We start from the raw sequence: 11,577 nt of genomic DNA on the forward strand, positions 1-11,577 counted from the left end.
GGACCCCAAAGGCCACACAGGAGACATGTCTTTCACACATTGCCAAAAGTAGGAAAGGCACCTTTGGGGACAGCCTGGCTTCCATCTCCTGCTGCACTCACACACCTCAGAGACTAAGGAGGAATGGGTACATCCAAGCTGGGAAACCCCAAATTCTAGTATTTTTTTTTTCTAACATAGTCAGTTACTTACAATCACCTAGTAATGATTATGGAAAAACATGTTCAAAAAGTGTCATGAAAGGTCTTGTCAGAGTGTAATCAAGAGATCGGTTTTGTAGCTGAAAGAGTTCAATCACTTTTAGCAACTGAGAGAAAACAAAGTGCTCACACAAGCACAGCTTTGTACGTGCATGAAGGCAGGCCTGTGCGTATGTGCACACCTGCCGCAAACAAGGCTGGGTTTTCTTGTGTGTGAAACCTTCCAGGTAAGAAGTGTGAAATAACCTAGGATAAAATGTTGAATTCTTTTTCTTTTCTTCTTCTTTTTTTTTAATAGAGATTTTTGCCATAGGGTGTGTGTGCTCACCAGAGAGACAGGAAGCAAGAAATCACCCCCCGGGGAGGATGACCATGCAGCAATCCCATCTTCTCCATTCTCCTGTTGGGATTTTGGGCATGCATGCACATGTGTCTAGGACTTGAACCACAGTCAGCCATGTGGGAGTTCAGCAACAGAACCATGCCATCTGCTGGTCCCAAATAATCTTTTAATAAAATGGGAAATAAAGGCCAACTCATGGCCTGATCATTAAGGCAGCTGGATCTCGCATGGACAACCACATAGTTAAAGTCCCAGACCAGGCAACTTCAAAAACATGCCAAGCATATGTGTATGCATGTCCAAAAATCCCCAAAAGAGAGAGATGGAAGAGGGATTGTGGTGTGACCATGCCCCATAGGGGGTGGGTTCTCATTCTCCCTCTCTCTCTCTCTCTCTGAGTGTGTGTTTATGCATATGTGTGTGTCTCTCTCTCCAGGAACACAAATACCCTTTGAAAAAAAATTTTTTTAATGGAAATAATTGCACCATTGTAAGAAAAGTAGTAAAATTCATAATGGCCTATTAAATAAATAGCATAAAATGTAAAAGACTGCTGGGGTAAAGCAAACAAATACATATCTATATCTATAGCTATAGCTATATATCTCTAGGGTCTCTCTGTTGGAGAGAATACCTTCTAAACGCCTAATGAATTCAATTTGTGATAAAGGTTGAAGTTACATAGTAAACAACATTTTAAAAAAAAAAAACAAAACAAACAATAAGAGGAGTGAAAAAAGAAAGGAAGAGAGACTTCCTGAGGAACAAAGAAAAGAAACAATTTCAGGGGAAGGTATCAGGTGTTGTTTGTTTTTGTTTCTGTTTTTGGTTTTTTCCCTGGTCTTTTAACAGAGTTATAATTGTTTATTGTTTTGTTGTTGTTGTTTGTTTGTTTATTTTTAGAGAGATTTTTGCTATGGGGTGCATGTACTTGCTGGAGAGACAGAAACCAAGAAACCAAGAAATCCTCCCCCTGGGGGGGGGGGATATGGATATGCCACAATCGTTTCGCCTCCATTCTCCTTTCGGGACTTCAGGCATCCATGCACACATACCCAGTGTGAGTTTTAAGCCACCTGGTCCAGGACTTGAACCTCAGTCGACTACATGGGAGTTCAGCAACGCAACCATTACACCATCCGCTGGTCCCCAGAGCTATAGTTTTATAAATCAATTGGAACTAACTGTCATCAGTACCCCTTCAAAGGATTTTCCTGTTAGAAATTTGACTTCTAGCACTTCTAGGACCATCCTAAGGAATGTGCAAACAATCTGAATCAGCATCTTTCATACCTTATGGTCTTAATGAGCTAGTATATAAATTCTTACCCCTAGATGTTTGGAAATCCACTCCTTATTAAGTATTCCCACCTGCATGTGAAATAAACCTTTTCTCCTATTAATCTGTTTGTCAGTTAATTCACAGACCCCTGACCACTCAAACCTACATTGCTAGAGAAAACATTTTCCCTCCAAACAAAGAATATTTCTAAGTAACACAAAGAAACAAACGTCTTATATACATAACTTAAAAGCATTGCAATAAGTGAAAGAACCCACCTTTGGGTGTGCTCGGGTTGTCCCAGGATGAGAACCTGGAACCTTCCCACATGGCTTCCAGGATCACAAAGCAGCACCCCATTGCCTGTACCACCATGGCTGGGCCTTAGCCTCCCTTCTAATCAGATGTCCTGTTCCTTGCTTTTTCCTCTTCTTCTCAGTCCTGTGGGAAATCAACCCACTCTCCAACCTGCTGAATCCTAGATAGCTGAAGCCTGAGGCTGCTCCATGCTATGGCTGTTCCACCTGCAATCACCACATTGGTTAAGAGCTACATTCATCTCATGGCAAGAGCAGGGGAAGATCTGCTTTGAAGCTCATTCATGTGCTATTGACAGGCCTCGGCACTTGCTGGATGTTGGCCGGGTACATTGGTTCTTTGCTGCATAGGCCTCTCTGCTGGGCTACTGGAAACATGGAAACTTATTCCCCTGGATGAAAGCTCTGAGAAAGAGCAAGAGGGAGCCAACACACTAGAAATCCAAGTCTTTATATAAACTTCTCTCAGCAGTGACATCCCGCCACTTCTGCTGGTTTGTATCTGTTAGAAGCAAGTCACCAAGTCTGGTTCACACTCAAGGAGAGAGGATTATGCAAAGGCAAAAATATCAGGATGCCAAAGTGATTAGAGGCCATTACGAGGCTATCTAGAGTGGTCTGACTCCAATGATTTATGACTCTCCTCCACATGCAAAATACATACGTCTTCCAAGAGCCTCCAAAGCCTCTTTCTAGTATAACTTTGGCTAAAAGTCAAGATTGTCATCATCTAAATCAAATGCACATGTGGACGAGCCTCCGCAGGTACAGTTCCTTCAGTCCGACTCCTAGAGTTCCTCTTGATCTATAGCTCCGTTAAATTAAGCAGACAAGTTATCTGCCCCTAATACACCCAACACACAGTGATGGGACTGGCGTAGCATATCTTCTGCAGACATTTCTAAAGGGGGAATATGAGAGGCACAAAGGAATGACTAGTCCATAGCAATGATAAAATGTGGTCAATCAAGTGTCAGACGTTTCTTAAATAATTCTCCATGATTCCTGGCTCTATTCTTTGGACTTAGTTCTGCTCTTTGAGTTATCCTTCCTTTTTCATCAAAGATTGCATCACTTTGCAGCTGAGTAGAACTCTCAACTTGGTTCCTTCCCATAGAATTTTGAGCATTCCACACCCTCTTTTCCTTTTGTACCGATTCTGTCTCTTTCAGTTCTTTCTGGCACTGTCCATGTTGACTTGGTCCTCCCGAAGACTGTGTTGGCCTCCTATAATGTCACTGGGCTTCATCAAAATTAACAACACTGCTCTTCCAAAGCTAGAGTTAAAAGAGTGAAAATATAAGCCACAGTCAGGGAGAAAATATTTACAAATCATTGATCTGATAGAGAATTTTCATCCAGAATATATAAAGAAAATTTTAATCTCAGTAATAAGAAAAGAAATAACTCAATTTAAAAATGGACAAAAGATTTGAACAAAGAGGATATGCAGATGACAAATGAACACATGAAAAAAAGGCTAAATTGTATTAGTTATCAGAGAAGTGAAAATTAAAACAATGAGATACTATGACCCACACGTTAGACTGTCTAAAATTAAAACGGCTGACCATAGTAAGTGTTGGCAGAGCAACTGAAATCCCCATATAATAATAGTGGGAATGGAAAATGTTTTAATCACTTTGGAAAAAGCTTGGCAGTTTCTCAAAAAGTTAAGCATGCATCTATCATCAGATTCAACCATTGCACTCCCAATTTACCCAAGAGAAATGGGAGCATCTATCTGCATGAAGACTTGTACACAAATGTTTACAGGAACTTATTTCAGTGGCCATAAAGTGTAAGCAACCCAAATGTCCATCAACAGGTGAATGGATAAATAAATAATTTTTGGTATACCTACACCCAGAATACCACTAAGCAATAAAAAAGAACCACTGATATATACACAACATGAATGAATCTAGAAATAGTTATGGTTAGTGAAAGAAGCAAGACCAAAAAAAAAAAAAAAGAGAGAGAGAGAAAGAAAATATGATTCCATTTACAAATAATACTAGAAAATGCAAACTGATCTATAGTAACAAAAGTTGATGAGGGGTTGCCTGGGGAGAGTGGAGAAAGAGTGGGGAGAGATGGGAAGAAGGGATTGTAATAGGATTATAGAAGGAATTGCTCAAGTGTGGTGGGTATGTTTATCATCTTTATTGAATGATGTTTTTGCACATATATCAAAAATCATCTAATTAAACACTTTATCCTATGTCAATTATGCCTTATTAAAGCAGTTTGAAAAAAAATGGATAAACCCCTGGATTTAACATGAGAAATGCTAGAGGTTTAGTTCTGTTAACTCTATCACAGTTCCGAAGAGCTGAGTTCTCAGGCCTGTTAGTATCACCATGGAATGGGAGTGGGGTGGAAACTGCTTATGATAGGGAGTCAAAGGCAGCACTAGCATGTGGCCAAGGGCAATTACTGAGTCCTAAGTCACTCTGCAATAGAATGTAGGACAAAGGCTAGAAGGGGACAAAGTTTGCCTTTCTAGAGTGAGGCGAGTGAAGTTAGGAAACACCTGGATCCATAATCTTAGGCTCTAAAGCAGCCTCATGCCAACTCTCTCATGCATGTACCCTATGAGGTTTATAATTTCTGTAAAATAAATTCCCTTCTTGTCATTCACATCTATTCTCATCTTTCTTGTAGAAGCTGAGATTCAGTGGAACTCCCAGAGATCATAAGTCTCGTTTCCTATTTGACACTGGAGTCACCTCCACAGAGACCACCTCTAGGCCTCCCGCCTGATCTCTGATCTCTGCCAAGGCCAGCATGTTTCCAGAAAAGAAATTTACCCATTCCTTATATTTGTTGCTCTCCCCCTTGGAAGTTTTAAGGTTTTCTCATTCACAATGATTCTTGGAAGAGTTCAGTAATTCAGTTGACTATGTGGCAGGAAAATCATCTCCCTGAACTTTGATCCAGCTCAAATGTGAGCCATTTTGGTTTCTGGATATTTTGGACTCTACATTCATTGATCCCTTTGGGAAGTTGTGAAAGGCGTAGGCCATCAGTTTAACGTCTGGGAGGGGATATGAAAGTTAACCGTCTTGGCCGAACATGGTCAGATGGGCTAGCTGAATTCTCTCCTTGAGCAGGGCCAGAGGGGAAACTTTCAGGGACCGACCCTCTGGGGGCGACAGATGGGAAAGGTATACAAAGGACCTGAAGACCTGCAAGGTTTATCTATGGGCAGTGTTCATCAGAATATGACCATAATGTTCATTTTCCAGACTTAGAAAGAGACGATGCAGTATAAGGGTAAAGAGTTGGGATTTGGGAGTCAAACGATCTGGATTCACGTCACAGCACTAACTCTGTAGTATGATCCTGGCCGAGAAGCTTAACCTCACAGGAGTCTTGTGAGGACTGAATGAGATAACGGTTGTAAAGTGCTCAGCAAAATGCCTGGCATGAGCAAGAGATAGACTCGTTAGCTATTGTCATTGTCACAAATTATTTTCTTGACTTCAAGTGGGGACTCAACTTCGTGCTTCATTAACACATCGCCATCATTAGTCATGGGAGCTGCCAGGTGACAGTGCTGGTTCTCTGACTGAGAGACTTAAACTTCTCGCCTCCTGCAGGGCCTGGCCTGACGAGAGCCACCAGAGAAAATTCTTTGTCCCAGGTGGTCTGCACTTCTACTGCCAGCCGCTGGAGCCAAAACCCAGATTGGACTGTAAGAGCCACAGCGCTACTGTCATGGGGAATGACAGAGAGAGAGGGAGAGGCAAGGCTTGTGACCAATGCAAACCACACTCCACAGATATTTTATAGGTTGCCCAGCCCCCAAATCCAGGGCTTAGGCCTTTTTTGTTTGTTTGTTTGTTTGTTTGTTTATAATCCTGCACCAAGCAGAATCCTTGGCATATAAAAGGTGCAATGAGCATTGAACAGGGGCGAGTCTGTCTTCTCTCATTCTTTGGGCACTGCTTCTGTCCACAGCTAGTAACAGCTGCTGTGCCCTGAGTGGTGAACACTGTGCCAAATAATCTTCAAAACCGGGTACACTCAGTTCCCCAGACAGACCTCGGTACGTGGGTAGGGGACATCGGCAGCAGTAAACCCAGTCTATGTGGCCACAGCCACACCCATGTTCTCCTCGCACTGCCTCAGGCACATGAAACCACAGGATGGGAGCTAATCCCCTTTACCTACCTCCCTTGTTCTCAAGGAAGTTGAGAAAAGAAGGATGGTCCTTTTTTCCTGGCTCCTAATACACAGGGTACGAGGAAATTTCTGTACTCCTCATGTCCCTCTCTCATCACCCCGACATCTTGCAGACACTGCTGGAAAACCCACTCCAGGTTCCCAGTCCAGACCCGACTCCACCATGTACCACAGATGACAAAGCAGCGGCATGCTACAGGCAGCTTGAAGGGGCTCACGAGAGGTGACCGAGCGCATCTCTTCCCAGTTTCTCAGCTGTCGCTTGAAATGAGCCATGGCGGGAGTATTAACACCATAGCAATTGGTGAACACTAAAGAACAGGGCTTTTTCTTTCTCCCCAGAAAGCTGGTTTCTAAACATTTACCAGCACACCACCATTTTCGAGCGATGAGATATAAACTCTTACCATCCTGAGACAATGTTCTCATCAGTGTGCAAGCGCTTTATGCTGCTATGAAAACTAGGAACATGCCAGATGGATTCATATGCTGCCTTTGGGAGCCCAAACCTTTCAATTGCCTTGCTTTAAGTATTACAGCTGTCATCTTGGAATTTTTCATTTACCAAAAGAACCCTTAATCTACCTATAAAATATGATTCACATAATGAATCCAGGTATTTCACCCAGTGCTAAAATCCAAAAGCAATTAGCCTTTTTGTTTATTTCACGTGGGAGTTAGACTAAAAGCTAAATGAACATGCAAAAAAAGAGCCAGGCATTGGTCCAAATGTCTGAATGATGTACTAATTAAATTGTATAACAACACTGCTATCTTTATACATACACTTTATTACAGGTTGGGGAATCAGCCTGGGCCTTCCAAGTCAGCCTTGGAGAGAGCACTTCTTCAAACTAGAGGAATGGGGTAGGGTAAGCCTTTGTAGGGACGACTCAGCCCCACATCAAAAACAAAAACAAAAACAAAAAACAGATAAGACTTGGAGCGAGATTGAAAATGCTTGGTTAATTTTTCTTTTCTCTCCACTATAATATGATCTTTATCAGGGATAAGAGTCCAAAAGTCTACTTATTTATATATTCACTAAATAAATACCACCAAACTTGGGGGAGACACTGGGGATAATAAGGAAGCAGTAAGACCTGGCCCAGGACTTCTAAAACTCCTCGGACAGCCCCATCCTGGCAGAGATGTGAATGTTCACGAGAAGGATGACCTAGACGTGCACCAGGACTCACAGGTTCCCTCAGCACTGCTTGGGGGGATTACTGAAGGCTCCCCAGAGCAAAGTGGAGTTGAGCAGGTGTCTCTCTTCTCTTTCATCCTATTCCATAGGCTTCTGTGATGAGTTAATGAAATATGTGTTGTCCAAGTCGCTTGTTTCTGCAACTCCTGCTGTTTGCCACAAGGAAAACCTAAACAGAGTAGTAATAGCCTTGCTGGGTAATATGCATTGAAGTTTCCCAGGTGCCTGGTGCTGCCTCAAGAGCTTTTCAAGTCCTGACTCATTAATCCACACAACACTAGGATGAGAACAGGTGAGTGAAGTGCAGCTTTGCAAGTGATGGGGCTGGGATTTGAATCTAGGGATCCTGTGTCCCCCACCATCCATGTGTCTCTGGAATTGCAAAGCTACGCATGAGTACGCCATCCCAGATCCCACTGTTTATCACAGCACCATCTCTGATTGCTTATGTTCTTAAGGAGATTGTCAGCAGAAAGAGGAAGGCACATAAACAAATTATAATATGAGCCTTGGAGTCAGTCTCAAGCCTTTCTCCAGGCCACATTGCTCCCTGGAAAACTTGCCTTTACAATCTCAGCTTCCATGGCTGCCCATCTCGGGTCAAGTCTCCTGAACCCCCTAGAGTTTTCCCTAATCATCAGGCCCTACCTGATCTCCAAATCCATACAGGTTGTTTCTTCTGCCAATACGGTTCCTTCTCCATGACCATTGCACCTCTGTCCCCACCCTGGAACCTTCTCCAGGGTACCATTTAGCATGAGTCATAAGCAAAGTGTAACTGCCTGTTAGTCTCAACCACTGGACCTACAGTTGTTAATCAGGGGAGTTTCAGAATTAGCAAGGCAATTTTTTTTTTTTTGAGAAGTTTTTGCTATAGGGCGCATGCACTCGCCAGACATACAGAGACAGAGAGACAAAAAAAGAGAAATCACTCCCCCAGGGGGTATGGCCACGCCACAATCCCTTCTCCTCCATTCTCCTCTCGGGATCTTGGGCATGCACGCACACGTGCCTGGCGTGAGTTTAAGCCACCGTATCTGGGGCTCGAACCATAGTCAACTACATGGGAGTTCAGCGACATAGCCATTACACTAACTGCTGGTACCGAGCAAGGCAATTTAAAAAAAAAAAAATACTGTTTTCTAAATCCACCCCAGATACCTGATCTAGAACATCTTAACAGTAAACTGTAACATTGGATCATTAAACTGTCCTCAGGGGATTCTGACAGGTACCTCTAATTCAAAGCCTACCAGACTATAAAATGCTCTGAATTCCATACTTTCCCAGGCTGAGGTTGTACATTTGCCTATGGATACATACCAAGCCAAACACATGCCTAACCAGGAATAAGAGTCTGTTGAGTATTTGTTAGCTGACTCAATGAATGAGAGAATTTATTAATTAATTCATAAATCCTCAACTTTTTCATCTGTAGAAATGGTATTCTAACATTCTTCTAGGTTGATTCTTGTGATCCACCTTCAAGAAAGAAAGCAATTAAAGAAGATATTGCAAGAAAGACATTTCTCCTTCTGGCATTTAAGAACCTCCCAACCACCTCCCAGTTGTTACAATGACAACTCCCCGCAATGAGACTCGTGTATAAAGGTAATCCATGTTGGTCACATCACACTCCACACTGTTACATTTCAGGAAAACTAGTGGAGTTTAGTAATGCTCCTCATTGGCCCAAAACTGCTTTAACAAGGTATGCACCTGGAAGATTTGACTTCAAGTCCGCAACGGCTTATAATTGTCTACATTTGTCCTTCCCACTTGGCCACCTACTCTGCAGGAACTCAGCAGCCGCTCACTGAAGGAGAGGCCATCTGCTTTGAGGGTTGACCACTCTCAATAGAGCTCCTCTAAGCTCACCCAGCATTGCAGTTTTGGGAGCCAGCACACCACTTGTAAGGTTCAGCTGTTCTCCCAGAGAAAAAAGAGTCAGCACATTGCCAAGATCTTCTTCCTCATCAGGAAACAGGCCAGGCCTGAGAAGCAGAAGTTTTCTCTCTCTCTGCAGAGCCCTGGCCATCCTGTTCTGGCTGCTCCTATGGCCTCTCTCCACTGGGCAGCCCCTGTGGGAGGCTGGACACACAGGGGACAGGGACTGCCCCGAGAGCTGCACATGCCCTCGGCCATTTAATCTTCACAGCAACATCAGGATGAGGACTAGCTCGTCCCTTAAGGGGAAACCTCACACATGGTCCAGATGAGCCGGCCCCAGGTATCTGAGCCAGTCAGCATAAACCACTGGTTATGGAGCCCAACGGATCAGTCTCAAAGGTATCCACATTTACAGAAAAGGAAAGGCATTTCTCTAAAGGTCCAAGGGCATGGTCCCAGCTACATTTTACCCAACTTGCATCGATAATTAGGACACTTAACATCTTGGGGCCAGCATTTGAAATGGTAGTTAAGGTGTTGGACACTTGTATGCTGACGACAGTTCGAGTTTCAGATCCTGCAGCTTGAAAATTATACCAGGCACATGTGCATGCATGTCTGAAATCCTGAGAGGAGAAGGGGTTGCAGTGTGGCCATCATGGGCGGGGGGGAGGGGGTGATTTCTCACTTTTCCTCTCTTTGTCTCTGTCTCTTTCCAGCAAGCACATGCACCCTGTGGCAAAACAAAACAAAACAACACTTAACATCTCAGACTGAAGCATCTATACTCATATTTTTGAAGACTTTGGTTTTCCCCCATAGCAATGGGTGCTCTAGATTAATTCACAGAAAGCAAATTTGAAATTCCATGCTGAAAGAATTGGCAGAACCAAAGACACTAAAGAGAACCATGATCCAGTCTTCAGACTCTGCCGCCCTGCCTTCAGCTGTACCACTCTCTGCCTCAACACTCACCACCTCACCCAAACCCACCTGCTACTCCTATCCTGCCCTGCAGCCTCTGCTCTGGCAGAATCAGAAGTCCATACTGGGCTGGGCACTAGTTCACCTCTGCTGTCTCCAGCAGAAGAGCCCTTCCCTCTGCCGCAGCTCCCTCCAGCTACAGAAGCACAGAGTTGGGGAAACGAAAATGGAAGGAAGGAACATTTCTTTCTGTTGTTGTTTGCCATAGAGTGTGTGTGCTCACAAGAGAGATACAGAGAGAGTTAGTGAGAGAGAAAGTGAGAAATCACCCCCCAGGGGGCATGGCCACATTGCAATCCCTTCTCCTCCATTTTCCTCCTAGGATTGTGAGTGCACACACACATGTGCACCCAGCATGATTTTCAAGCCACTAAGTTTGGGACTCTCTCTGTGATTGGCCATGTGGGAGTCCAGTGCCTTAACCACCATGCCACTTGCTGGCCCCTGGAAGAAACATTTCCTAAAACTTGGGTGAGGGGGCGGGGGGGAGGAAAACCTACAAATTCTAAAGCCACAGGATTTTTCCAAATCTATTAAAACCATCTTAAATTGTTATAAACTTCATAGTAAACAGGCCTTATAAATCAGTATGCAAATTGGTTACTTGGTAAATTCAGAGAATTTGTCATTTGATGAAATGTGAAAAATGATCTATAAACATTAAAATGATGTCAATAGGGAAAAGTGATTTATACATTAGCTTGATATATAAAATAAATGTAACCTAGAACATTCTATATGAAATGCAGAAATTTTAATTCTAGTCTGAAGAAAATATCTATCTCCTTATTTAATGTTCCTGGGTATCTTTTGTAGGCCAATCCCTATTCTGAGCCAACTAAATAAAGAGCTTTCGATTGTAGGATAATAAATATAATAATTGCTATAGCATGTGAGAAGATTATGAAAACAAAGATAAAGCAAGGAAAATGTATATCAAGACAAGGAAATATGAAATACAGGGGAAAAAAGTCAACTGGATGGACAATTCAGGGAAACTATGTAAAGTCAAGAAAAACATTGAAAACGTTCATTACTTATATTCAAGGAAAAAGTTCATAATTATTGAATGCATTTAAGAAAGATAATTCCCCAAGTAAGCTTACAAAAAAAAAAAAAAAAAAAAAATAAGGGGCCCACAGGGGGGATGGGGATAAAAAGCG

Source organism: Tupaia chinensis, unplaced genomic scaffold (genome assembly GCF_000334495.1).
Source record: "Tupaia chinensis unplaced genomic scaffold, TupChi_1.0 Scaffold149831_1, whole genome shotgun sequence".
NCBI classification, from domain to species: domain Eukaryota; kingdom Metazoa; phylum Chordata; class Mammalia; order Scandentia; family Tupaiidae; genus Tupaia; species Tupaia belangeri.